We start from the raw sequence: 12,019 nt of genomic DNA, 5'->3' as shown, positions 1-12,019 counted from the left end.
TATTACATATATTTTTGATCATGTGCTGATTGTAGCTATCATTATGCTCAATTTGTAGCATTAGTGGTTCGAAAGTTTTGGAGATCCATGATATGAAACCTGTGTATGTATTCATCTTCACCATGTTTTGTATGTATTACAGGCATCAAACACGTCATCCTTAGATCCTTCTCATATAATTAGCTTTTGCTATGAAATATTGATGAAACAATAGTTTAACATCTAACAAATTATGGCAAACAATCCCGTGCCATTAATTTCACAACAGACAATCTTCGTCTAGTGGAAGAAGAGGGCATCTGCAGAAAGAGCAGGTTTCCTCATGCTCATCACCATTTTTCTAAAAATTTTCTATGAAATATATGACTACAATTGCACAGCTCCCGGATTCAATCAACTGATATTATGAACAATTTTTTTTTTTAGAGATAAGTTATTGAACTCTGGTCACTGCGCCCTTTGTATTGGCTTGATAACTAGTTTAACCACTCTCCTTCCAATTGGCATGATGTTGAAAACTCACATATTTTATCATATAAAGGTTCCGTTCTTGTTTTGTAAATTTAGATATTTTTCCTTGTTGTTTCTGCTTGTGATTTGCTGCTTGTGTGTTTCTTTCTTTGATGACTACTAGTTGATTTGTTACACCCTTTCAGTAAATTTGTTTTTTTTGATGGATCACTAGTATCTCTATTTAAGATTGACTGTGTTATCTTTCATTGTCGTATTAGCTCTTTCATTGGAGCTAATGCAACTTTTAGGGCTACCATGACCTATATTGCTTGAGCAGGTTATAAGCAGGTATACCCAGTTTAATGTCCCTTGTGGGTAAGTTCAAAATTATTTCTAAATAGGTGCAAGATTTTGGTTTATTGGGAAAGACATGGAAGGTAAATTTTAATGGTTGAAGCTTAGGATTATCAAGGTTACTAGTTTTGTACCCAAAGGCTATGTACTTTGCCTGAGCAGGTATGAGTCCAAGGATAGTTCCCTTCTTTATTTCTGCATTGTACATAGGTCGCTGAAAACCATTTCAATGAGGCCTCCAATTAAAGTCCTCTTTATCTGAAGATACATTCAGAGCCTGTAGATATGTAGAAAGGTATGGATCTTTTGATCAACTCTCTTCATATTTTGCAGGATGGCAGGATCATGCTCTGATACCAATTGTGATGTCCCCTTTTTGGACATTTCCTTACTCATTTTGTATTTGATAAGTTTTTTGATAATAATTCGTATATGATAAAATTTAGTCTATCATTTGCTCTCATGTTTATATATGTTATTACAAGTGAATGGTCATAAATGGTTGCAACCCTTCAAATAATTAACTACTTGTTATGGTTAGGGTTTAATAATGATCATTAACATATATTTAATAATATACATTAATATATATTATATATGTATAACATTTATTAATTATTTAAACTTCCATATTCGTAGTGTATCCTTGGACTTATGGATAATATAAGCCATCTATATAACATAATAATGTTGTCACCATTATTACCATCCTTATTTATTATATACATATATATACATATATACATATATATATATATACATATATATATATATATGTATGTATATATATATATATGTATGTATATATATGTATATATATATGTATATATATATATATGTATATATACATATGTATATATATATGTGTATATATACATATATATACATATATATATATACATATATATACATACATATATATATGTATATATATGTATATATATATATATACATATATATACATAGATATATATACATATACATATATATACATATATACATATATATACATATATATACATACATATACATATATATACATATATATATATACATATATATACATATATATATACATATATATATATACATATATATATATATATATCATATTGTATTTATATTAATTCTTTTATCCTTATTATATCGATTAATCAATTTATTATTATTAGTTATTAATATTACATAAATTAAATATATTATAATCTTTTATTATTTTAATATTTATTTATATATGTAATACAGTTACTATCAGCTAGATATATATTGCATAATTCATTTATTCATTAACGTATATTACTAATAATGTTTATATTTACTATTATTATGAATTATGACTAATATTTATGCATATAGTGTATCAATATTATTTCTTTGTGAACAATCGATAATAGCGTATGAACTATTATCATATTTTATCCAATTATAGGATTCCCTCTTAAAGTATGATATAAGAATAGGGTAATATATATGTATTAAAGTACATATATACAAAGGCATGATATTAATACATTTGATATAATTAAGTAGTATTGAAGAATCATTCTAATCAATGAAATGTCGACTTGTTTGATTTTGAATATCAACTCATTTAATATTAGAATGGAGGTTGATGAATAATAATCTACAAATGATGTGATAGATATCCTTTCTCTTGGAGACAAGGACATATTAATATGTTAACTTAATGAAAAATTATATCATTATTATTAATAATTAATTTATCATTAAATCTTATAAATATGGGGACATGACACAATTTTAGATCAATCTTTGAGAACACATGGGCTCCCTTCATTTGATCAAACAAGTCATCTATCCTTACCAAAGGATAAGGGTTCTTCACCATCACCTTCTTCAACTACCGGTAGTCAATGCACAAATGCAATGAACCATCCTTCTTCTTCACAAAGATGACTGGTACATCCCATGGGGATACACTAGGATGAATATGGCCATTGGCCAACAATTCCTCCAACTGCACTCTAAGCTCACTCAACTCTTGAGTAGTCATGTGGCAAGGAGCTCATGAAATTGGATCCATTCCTAGTACAAGATCAATTCAAAAATCAATGTCATGCTGTGGTGGCATACCTAGAATCTCATTAGGAAAAATATCTACATACTCACAAAGGAGTGGGTGATCATCAAGTGTCACTGTATAGTTCTTGACTTCCTCAATATCATTAATAAAAAACAAGAAACAACTAAAAACCTCTTTGCACGCTCCACTTCAGCTAATTAGCTGAGATCATCCAAAGTGAGATTGGTCTTAAGACTCCCAAAAGTTCCACCTACCCACCTATGTCAAAAACATATTTTACCATATTACAATGATAATCAATATTTTCCTGATGGGTCGATAACCAATCCATGCCCAACATAATGCCATACAATCTTAGAGGTAGAATTTGTGGATCCACTATGGTCAACAACCAAAGAGTCAACAACCACCTTGGAACCTGTGGCTAACTCAACCTACCAAATATCAACCCAATGCATTGCCACTAGCCCACATCACTAAATAAGAGATGATAAAATGAAGGAATCAAAAGCACCAGAGTCTAACATAACTGAAGTTGAGATACCATGCAATGTACCTATAGCATTGACTATTGTACTCTGATGATATGCTTGATGATTGTCAATCATCGCAAAGACTCTATGATTCCTACTAGCATCTTCAATTGTAGGCTTAGATCTTGTTGTGCCCTTACGAGGTCCTAAAGATGGTTTGATGGAGCACTCAAAAAATTTATGGCTAAGCTGGCCACAAGAATAAAAGTTTCCAACAAAGTTGGAACCTGTTCCGCAACTACCCTTGGTAGCACTAGGATAAGGTGCACTACCCTTGCTAGAATTCTGAAAAGCACTCTAAAGAGGATGATCCTACTTAGATTTTTATCCTTGGTTATGATTATCTCCTTTCTTTCATGAGGCACCAGAATCCTGCCCGCCTTTAAGCCATTTTCCCCTTGATCAAAAACAATGGGTACCACCTTAAGAGGGTTCAAATTGAGCTTGTCCTTTCCCTAAGGGCTAGGAATATTATGCATCTTGTCCAACATTTTGAGCACTTTAGTTCTGAGAACTTGACCTACTACTGAAACCTCTAGCCAAATTCTCCTCTACAATTCATACTTTCTCTACCATGAGAACAAGAGTCCTAGGATAATGCATATATACTTCTCCAATGAGGGCATCCTTAAGGCCTCAAATGAAATGATGAGCCAAGAGTAAATCATCATTGTTGTAGCATGAATATTGTCTAAGCTCAAAGAATCAGATTTTATACTGATCCATTGACATGTTACCTTGCTAGATTGCATGGAACTCATCATCACAGACCTCTCTAAACTGAGGAGATAAGAATATCTCTCAGAACCTCTCCTTAAAGATCTCCCAAGTGAGATCTGTAACACTAACCTAAATCTTTTGACTCTCAATATTCTACCAAATGGATGCATGGTCCCTCAACTACATAATTGCACAACAGGCCCTCATGTTGGTTGAATATGGATACATGGTGAAGCAACACTCCATGTCCAACAACCAAGTCTCAACCTTGAGGCCACTTCCCTTGCCATCATACAATGGTGGTTTGGATTGCTAAAGAGACTTCATGATATCTAATCTAATGAAATCTTCACTTCTTTGGAGCCTACCACCATGATGGTGCCCTCTTCCACTTGGTAGAGTATGGGAATGCTCATGTTCATGTTCCTCCTCTCTATTCTTTGACTAATGGGAATCTCCACAATGAGATGCCTCCATGATATTCTAATTAGCATTATTACCTCATTCTTCCTATCCTTCCTAACATCTCTCTTCATGGTTTCTTCTCCACGCTTACCACTATGGGTTCTACCATAACCACTAGGTCTACGTGCAAGAGGCATCACTATGTGAACAACAAGATAATGTTAGAACAATCGGATCACAAGCATAAGAGTCAAAACCATGAACAACATGATATCAAAATAACAACCATAATATAATAATACACAAAAAAAAAAAAAACCATACTAGAAACATAACACAAAAATCCCAATGTTACAACATGGGCTCTAATACTAGATGTAATGCCTCTCATAGAGATCCTTGGAACAAGGATGAAATATAAGCAAGATAATTTTTTTTAAACAAGTATAAAAGCACAAGATGACCATCATACATGGATCATAAAGATCACAACTGAAGCCTAACAAACAACCAACCACCAAGGATCTCTGGGTGGGGCAATACACATTTTGCATCATTTGGAAGCTCTATTTTATTTAGTCTACATAAATAGTTGTGACCTCATGAAGTGCATATTCTAAAGATATATTTTTATATGAATCAAGAAATTTATCCATAAATGCACAAGTTTTTGATAACTGAAAGGAAGCTACAAATTACATTATTCATTAGTTATATTGTTTGTAATTGATGTCAAAATTTGATTTATCATTTCATGTTGTTATTCCATCTTTAAGGGATTTATACCAAGAAGTAATAGGGAAGCATCTTATCAGGTAATAGTTGGAGTAGTAAGTGTAAACAGTCTTATGTAGTGAGTAATCTTATCGAAAAAGTGAATGTTACGAAAGACCCGCATCTTATTGGTAATGTTATCAATTATCAAAGAAGATGGAAAAGGAAAAAGAAGTTTCTAGGTTAAAATATTAAGATATTGTTCGAGAATTTTCTACATACATGATGGAGATGTCTTTGAGATTAAAGTTTTCAAGTTAGGTTTTAGAGAGGATAAAAAGGGATAATGAAATAATAAAAAAGAGAGTGAGAAAGAGAAGTGAATAGCAGCTCGAAGAAGAAACGGAGCTATTAGAACAAAAGAAGAAGGAAGACAATAGTGAATGGTATGTTGATGAACTTCATTGGATTTGATATAACAAGTTAGTGTAGATTACAAATCTTTACTTCTGTTACTTTCTTATAATTTTAGCAATTTCAAATCCCTAGGTAGGGTGGCCTTAATTGGTCTATTGTAAAGCCTCTAACAAGGTGAGATTCTTAGATTAAAATGTGAAAATCATTTAACAAGGTTACTCCAAATAGAGTAAATATCCTAATGGATCTAGAAGGAAATCATCTAACGAGGTACACTTAAAATTACTTTGTAACCATTAATTGGAAAAGCTCCTAACAAAGTGTATTCTAGAAGATTACTTTATTTTATGAGCATTGAACTAACACTATGGTTTTTTCCCAAATTTTGTTTCCACAAGATAAGTCCTGATGTTGCAATTGTTGATGCTTTTTATTGTTTATTTAAAGTATCTTGTTTGTGTAACCGATAAAAACACTATAGGCATAACTATTTTCTTATCAGTAAATTTTTGAGTTAAAGTAGAAGTAAAAGATGAATTTGGTGATTACTGATTTAACCCCTATTGGGACTCAAATTTGAAGCTTTGATTTTTAGTACCATTCTAACCATTTAAGAGCTTTTCATGCATGTGTACTCGGTCATCATTTTGAGGCCTATGAAGTATTTCAAATTTCTAAAACCTTTCATTTAGTATATGCATGCACCTCTTAATGATAAGTTATCATTTTGAGTCATTCTGTGAAGTTTCGTTTTGAGCATTGTTTAAATCTACATTTTTGCCTAAGTGTCAAAAAATGACAGGAAGCCTAGTTTGCAATTGAATATCTTACACCTGGTTAAGTTTCATGACTCACCATTTTTGGAGTCTTTAGTATACATATCAGAGAACCTATCTTTCATATTTCAAGTTGTTTCAATATGTTTTGACTAGGTTTTGAATCCCTCAAAATTGGTTACTTACTATTGCTATGTTGATATATATTTCTTAGAATTTTGGGAAGCCCTATTTGACCAGTTATAAATTTGACCCAGTCGATCAAAATGATGAATCTCATTTTGTATTACATTCTAGGGGTCAAATAAATTCTATATTTCATATTTGAACTTATGAAAAATCTGTTTGACTAGTTTTCAAATGCAATTCCAAATGCAATTTATAAAGTTTTATTGGTGTCTAAAAGTGCAGATTGATTGATAGCCCTGTTTAGGATGTCATAACTTTGAATCCATGATAGATGAGACCAAATATATTACACCACTATGTTCTAATATAAAAATACTTCAAGTGTGCTAGTTTAATTTCAAGTCTTGATTAATTTTTATGCACACTTCCCAGATCCATTTTGTTTGTGAAAATTACTTTTCAGCAAATGTTCCCAGGTCTTCAATATGAGTACCCAACTTCAAACATCTGCCAAATTCATCTAGTTATTCAATATAATCAAAAATCATATATTTATGCTCTCCTCATTATATTTGACTAATTTCCTAGCTTTTTTGATCCCAAGTGTTCACCTAAGTTGTTTTCAAAGCAAAAATCGAACGCACTTTATTGTTTTATAATATGTTTTTTTGAAGGCAATTTCTAGTGAGCAACTTTGATGATCAATTTATTCTGACCCAGATGTTATCATGATATGAAATTTAATAGAGTACAAGAATGTGAAGTATACAATCAATATAATTAATCTCAGGGCCCAATTGTTTGATTCAGTCAAATTTTAAATCTAGTTTCAGTGGCTTCCAAGCAAAAAATTACAGTTTGCAAAAAGTGTTAAAGTGAGTTTCAAATGATCAATTAATGGTCAAGTTTGATCTAGTTTGAATCCAATTAGTTCAAGGAGTAAAATCAATGGATTTCATAGGTCACATATTTTAGTTTGAACTTTTTTAGCTGAACCCACTTTGGGGCCCAACCAACTTCACTAGATTGAAAAGACATTATGGATTTAAGTTTTTAAGGAGATGTTATAATGATTGTAATCATTATAATTAATCAGTATGCATATACTATTATCTAAGATGAAATAGGTATTGTTTTCACTAAAGAAAGAATTTCAACATATGAGGGAGGATCCTGAGGTTCACACAATGTTCCTTTTTTGGTATAAATGTATGAAGTTTGTTCTTGTCAATTGGTACATTGTGAAGTCTTCATAAATGAGACGGGTCTTTGAAGGATGATGAATTGAAATTCAAGATCACAATTAATGACATGATCTTTGATGAATTCTTATGGGTTATGTAAGAGAATGTCTTTTCAATTTGAATATGTTTTTCATGATTCTTTGCATAATGAGTTAATAAAATAAGTAATAAGAGGCACTATCTGCCACACGCATATGAAGTGAAATATATTAGTCTTGGTCACTAGAAAGATGTAAGTGGTAGAGTCACATCACAACTTTAAAGGTAGAGAGGCTTTACATTGAATATGCAAAGGGTGAGAACTCCTACATGTTCCTCAGGTAGAAAGGTGAGCTGCCAACTTTTATTTGGGTTGGGTCTTTCATATGAAAATTTAATTCAAAGCCCTATCAACCTATTGTTAGTGGATCTAGAGGACCTACATGGTGTTTTATCAATGAGATTGAATGCACTTCAAGGACATTTCTTGAGACTCGATGCAAAGGAAGAAAGAACAAGGTTAGTTGTGAAAGAAAGATTGTGAGGGAAGAGGAAAGGTATGCCCTCATTACTCGAGCCCACACTCCAGTGGTAGAGAAAGATAACAAAAGTAGATATACACCTCCTAAGTGTATTGCCTAGGATGCGAATGGCCACAAAATCACCTGGCCTCACAATAAAAGGCAATTTGTTTTGGGGGATGTGATGAATACTATGTTGGCATTGGTAGTTGATTACTTTGATAACATGTTTTTTTATTGAGTGGGAAGGCACGATCAGAGTTGATTGGAGGTGAAAAGAAATGTATGAGGCATGTTGTTGTTTGAGATGATCAGATTAACTGAAGGTAGTCATTTTTTTGTGTTGCAAGTTACAAATGACACAAAGGACTCAAAGAAAGTTAGCCCCGCATTGACTGTGCAAAGGGACAAAACATTGTGTTTATACACAAGTGTTTTATATGTAAATGTCTTAAGGTTTTCCCTTATAGGTAAAGTGAAGCACACAGGTGGGGCCCAAGGAGGTCTATTTGAGCATGATAAGGTAAAATTTTAATCCAACATGGTAGTGACAAGAAGATAATGTGGACCCAGTGACCAATCAAACATTGACACATGGCATCTATTTCCAAGCCTAGCATATATTTCAAGGAGATGATGAGGCAATGTCTAGATCACCGCACTAGATTGCACCATGTGGTGAAATTGACAATTCTCGCATTGTCACAAAATAAAGATGCTCAATCGTTAACCACAGCAAGAAAGTGACAAGGCAACACATGGTGGAGCTGATGACATGGTGTCACATAGATGGATGCTCTAGATTGTGCCATGTGGCACAAGATTGATAGTTGTCTCTTACTCACAAAATGAAGATGCTCTAAGGTTAAGGAATGCTAAAATGTTGTGATAAATCAGATGATGACATGTGGCACTATGTCAAAGGAAAAGTGGTGATCAGTGGACCAATCAGGTGATGCCAACTAGGAATGACATGGTGAGGTTTCTAGAAGATGCTAACTAGATAGGTTGACTATGTAGAGTAGACCAATCACATCCTGACATGTGCCAAAATAGGATTGACTAGGTGTGACCTGGATGCAAGACTAGAGGGAAATTTTGAAGTGTAAAACAATTAATTTTTTATTGTTTTCCCTTGGATCTATGTGCAGACATTTTAAATTAATCTAGGTTATATGATAAAGTTTTAACTTTAGCATAAAACCAAATAATTGCAAGAAAATCAAGGTAGGTCTATGTCTCAACCTGAATTTCTTTTGGTCATCATGGGCATGTCCTTGAGGCTAGTATATGACTATCATATACTAACATAAAGACCTCAAAATGAACTTTCCAAATATGGAATTTGTTTTTTCACAAGAGCCATTGGTAAGAATTATACTGAGTTTTGTCTATGGTACTTAGAGTTTAGTAGCATTCTAGTATAGGCAGTTCACTTTCAATTTTTGGTCTAAAGGTGAAGTAGGTAGCAACTAGATTTTGGGAGGACCTTAGTAGAAGTATTTTTTTACCTCTAAATTAGTTGGTTATTGATTTTGGCATCAGTTTAGTAGCACATCTAGTATTCCATTGGAAAAGTGGTTTCTCATCATTCTTGGAGATATTTTGAGTTTTTTGAAATTGAATTATGAGAACTAAATTGTAGAGAGAAGAGATGATCTTTGCAAGATCAATGGTTGGAGATTAAAGTGGACAAGTTTCAGTTCCATATCAGATCTAAGATTTCCCCTCTTCTTCTATATCTTTCTTTCTTCTTGCATTCTCTAAGGTTGATGGATGGTTGGTTGTTTTCCAAACTATTGAGTAGAGATCTAGCTATAATCCCACCATTTATCCTTAGCATATTCTTTTGTATAAACAACATTCAAAGGAGTTTTATGTATATTTCTAATCTATTTAGTTGTTTTATGAGTTATTTGCATGCATCTTGAATGTATTGGTTTAAAGAAATGAATACAAGGAAGAATAGACTTCTTAGTTTCATTCTGATGCTTGTCTCCTATCTCTATTGTCAGCAATGTTTTGTGGTTTAGGAACAAAGAGACTAACCCTATTTGGAGCCCCTCAAAGTTGTATGTCTTGTTAAGCTTTGCTATTGGAAAAAAGAGCCAAGTAAATGCTTACTTATCTTGACAGGGTTGTAGGTTTCATGAGTAGGATATTTAATGAGTATGAGGTTTTTATGAACACCAATGTCTAATTCACAAAGGGATAGGATAGATCTAATATCTTGATGTATGAGATATGCCATTGATATCATGGATGTATGTTTGTGTTTTGTGGAATTTCCCACTAGATAAGGCATTGATCAGTTATAGGATCAACATGTTTTTGATGTTGCATAATTGGATTGTGTTGATATCAATCTTTAATCAATTATCCTTTTCCCTTTCTATTTAGGAGATTAAAGGATGCCCTCACTCAACTTGCGAGTTTCATAGCTTTTACAATTTTCTATTGCATCCCTTTGTCATTGCATAAGTATAGGAGAAATAAGGGTTCTATCTACTTTGTATAGATTTAGATTGTATGCTTTGAAATTGGTACCATATGAACAAATCTAAAGGTCTACCCACCTAGGTTTTGCAGAGCCTAAAGTAGAAGAAGGAGTTTTCCTTATAGTTTTCATCAATGTCTAAATAGATATTTTGAACATGAAAATTAGCTACCCCTAGATGCATATTATTCCTATCATTGGGTTATTCAAAAGTTGCTAATTTAGAAGCAAACAAAATGGAGACTCTATTGGGGAAGATGCAAGGAAATTACTAAAATAGTGAGGAATTGCAAGTTGCTTCTCATATCCCTGCTAGATTCATGTCTCCTAGTTATGCCTTATTCTTGATAGCATTAAATTTGAAGATTGGTGATAAATAATATTATTAAGACCACTTGTGAGTTCCCATGTTTTAATCCAAGTAATCATGAAGTGTTGTTGTAGATTTAAGAGTTGAGGAATATAAGTTTCTTTCACTTTGTCAAGAATACAAAATTCCAAAGTTGTTGTATAAAGTTTTTAAAATAAATGTTGTAGATTTTGGATCAACTTGTTGTATTGTACAAGTTGAGAAAATATTTTCCCACTAATTGAGTAGCAACTCAAAGTTATATCTCTATACTAGTGCATTGTGAAGTTGAAGGTATAATAAAGGATACAAAAATTGGAAGTTAGATTTGAAGAAATAATCTAAAGTTCTTGACAATGGTTGTAAATATTATGTGAGATGTTATGCAAGAGTTACTAAATTAGAATATAATTTGAATCTGCTGATTGTTTGCAGCATTGAAGTGGTTTGCAAGAATTACATATTAAGGTATTTTTCACTTTCATGAGATTTCTTTTCCATGAAAGTAAGTTATATAGAAAGCTTTTCCATCAAGTGATGTTTTAGCACAAAGTAGGAGAGTTGTTTGATACACTCTACATACTTTATAGAAGATAGACTCAACAAATGTGTTTACATGTTTAAGTATGTTTGGAGATTGAATTGGTAGAAGATTTTTCAGATCTGTTGCAAGTTAAAAATTCTGAAAGCTATCTTGGTGAATGAGTTGCAAGTTTGCAAAGAATGTCAAATTTATTTTCACCTAGTATGTAATTTGTTGATGAGAATTATAGATCTATTTCTACCAAGAGATACTTGCCATTACACTTTGATGGCATTCATGGCTTGCCAAATACCATGTCATGTGATCTTAGCAATAATTTTCCTAAGTTCAATGGGATCTG

This window comes from Cupressus sempervirens, chromosome 7, assembly GCF_028749045.1.
Source record: "Cupressus sempervirens isolate cs-2001-9-10 chromosome 7, ASM2874904v1, whole genome shotgun sequence".
Lineage (NCBI taxonomy): Eukaryota > Viridiplantae > Streptophyta > Pinopsida > Cupressales > Cupressaceae > Cupressus > Cupressus sempervirens.
This window is presented reverse-complemented; position numbering follows the sequence as displayed.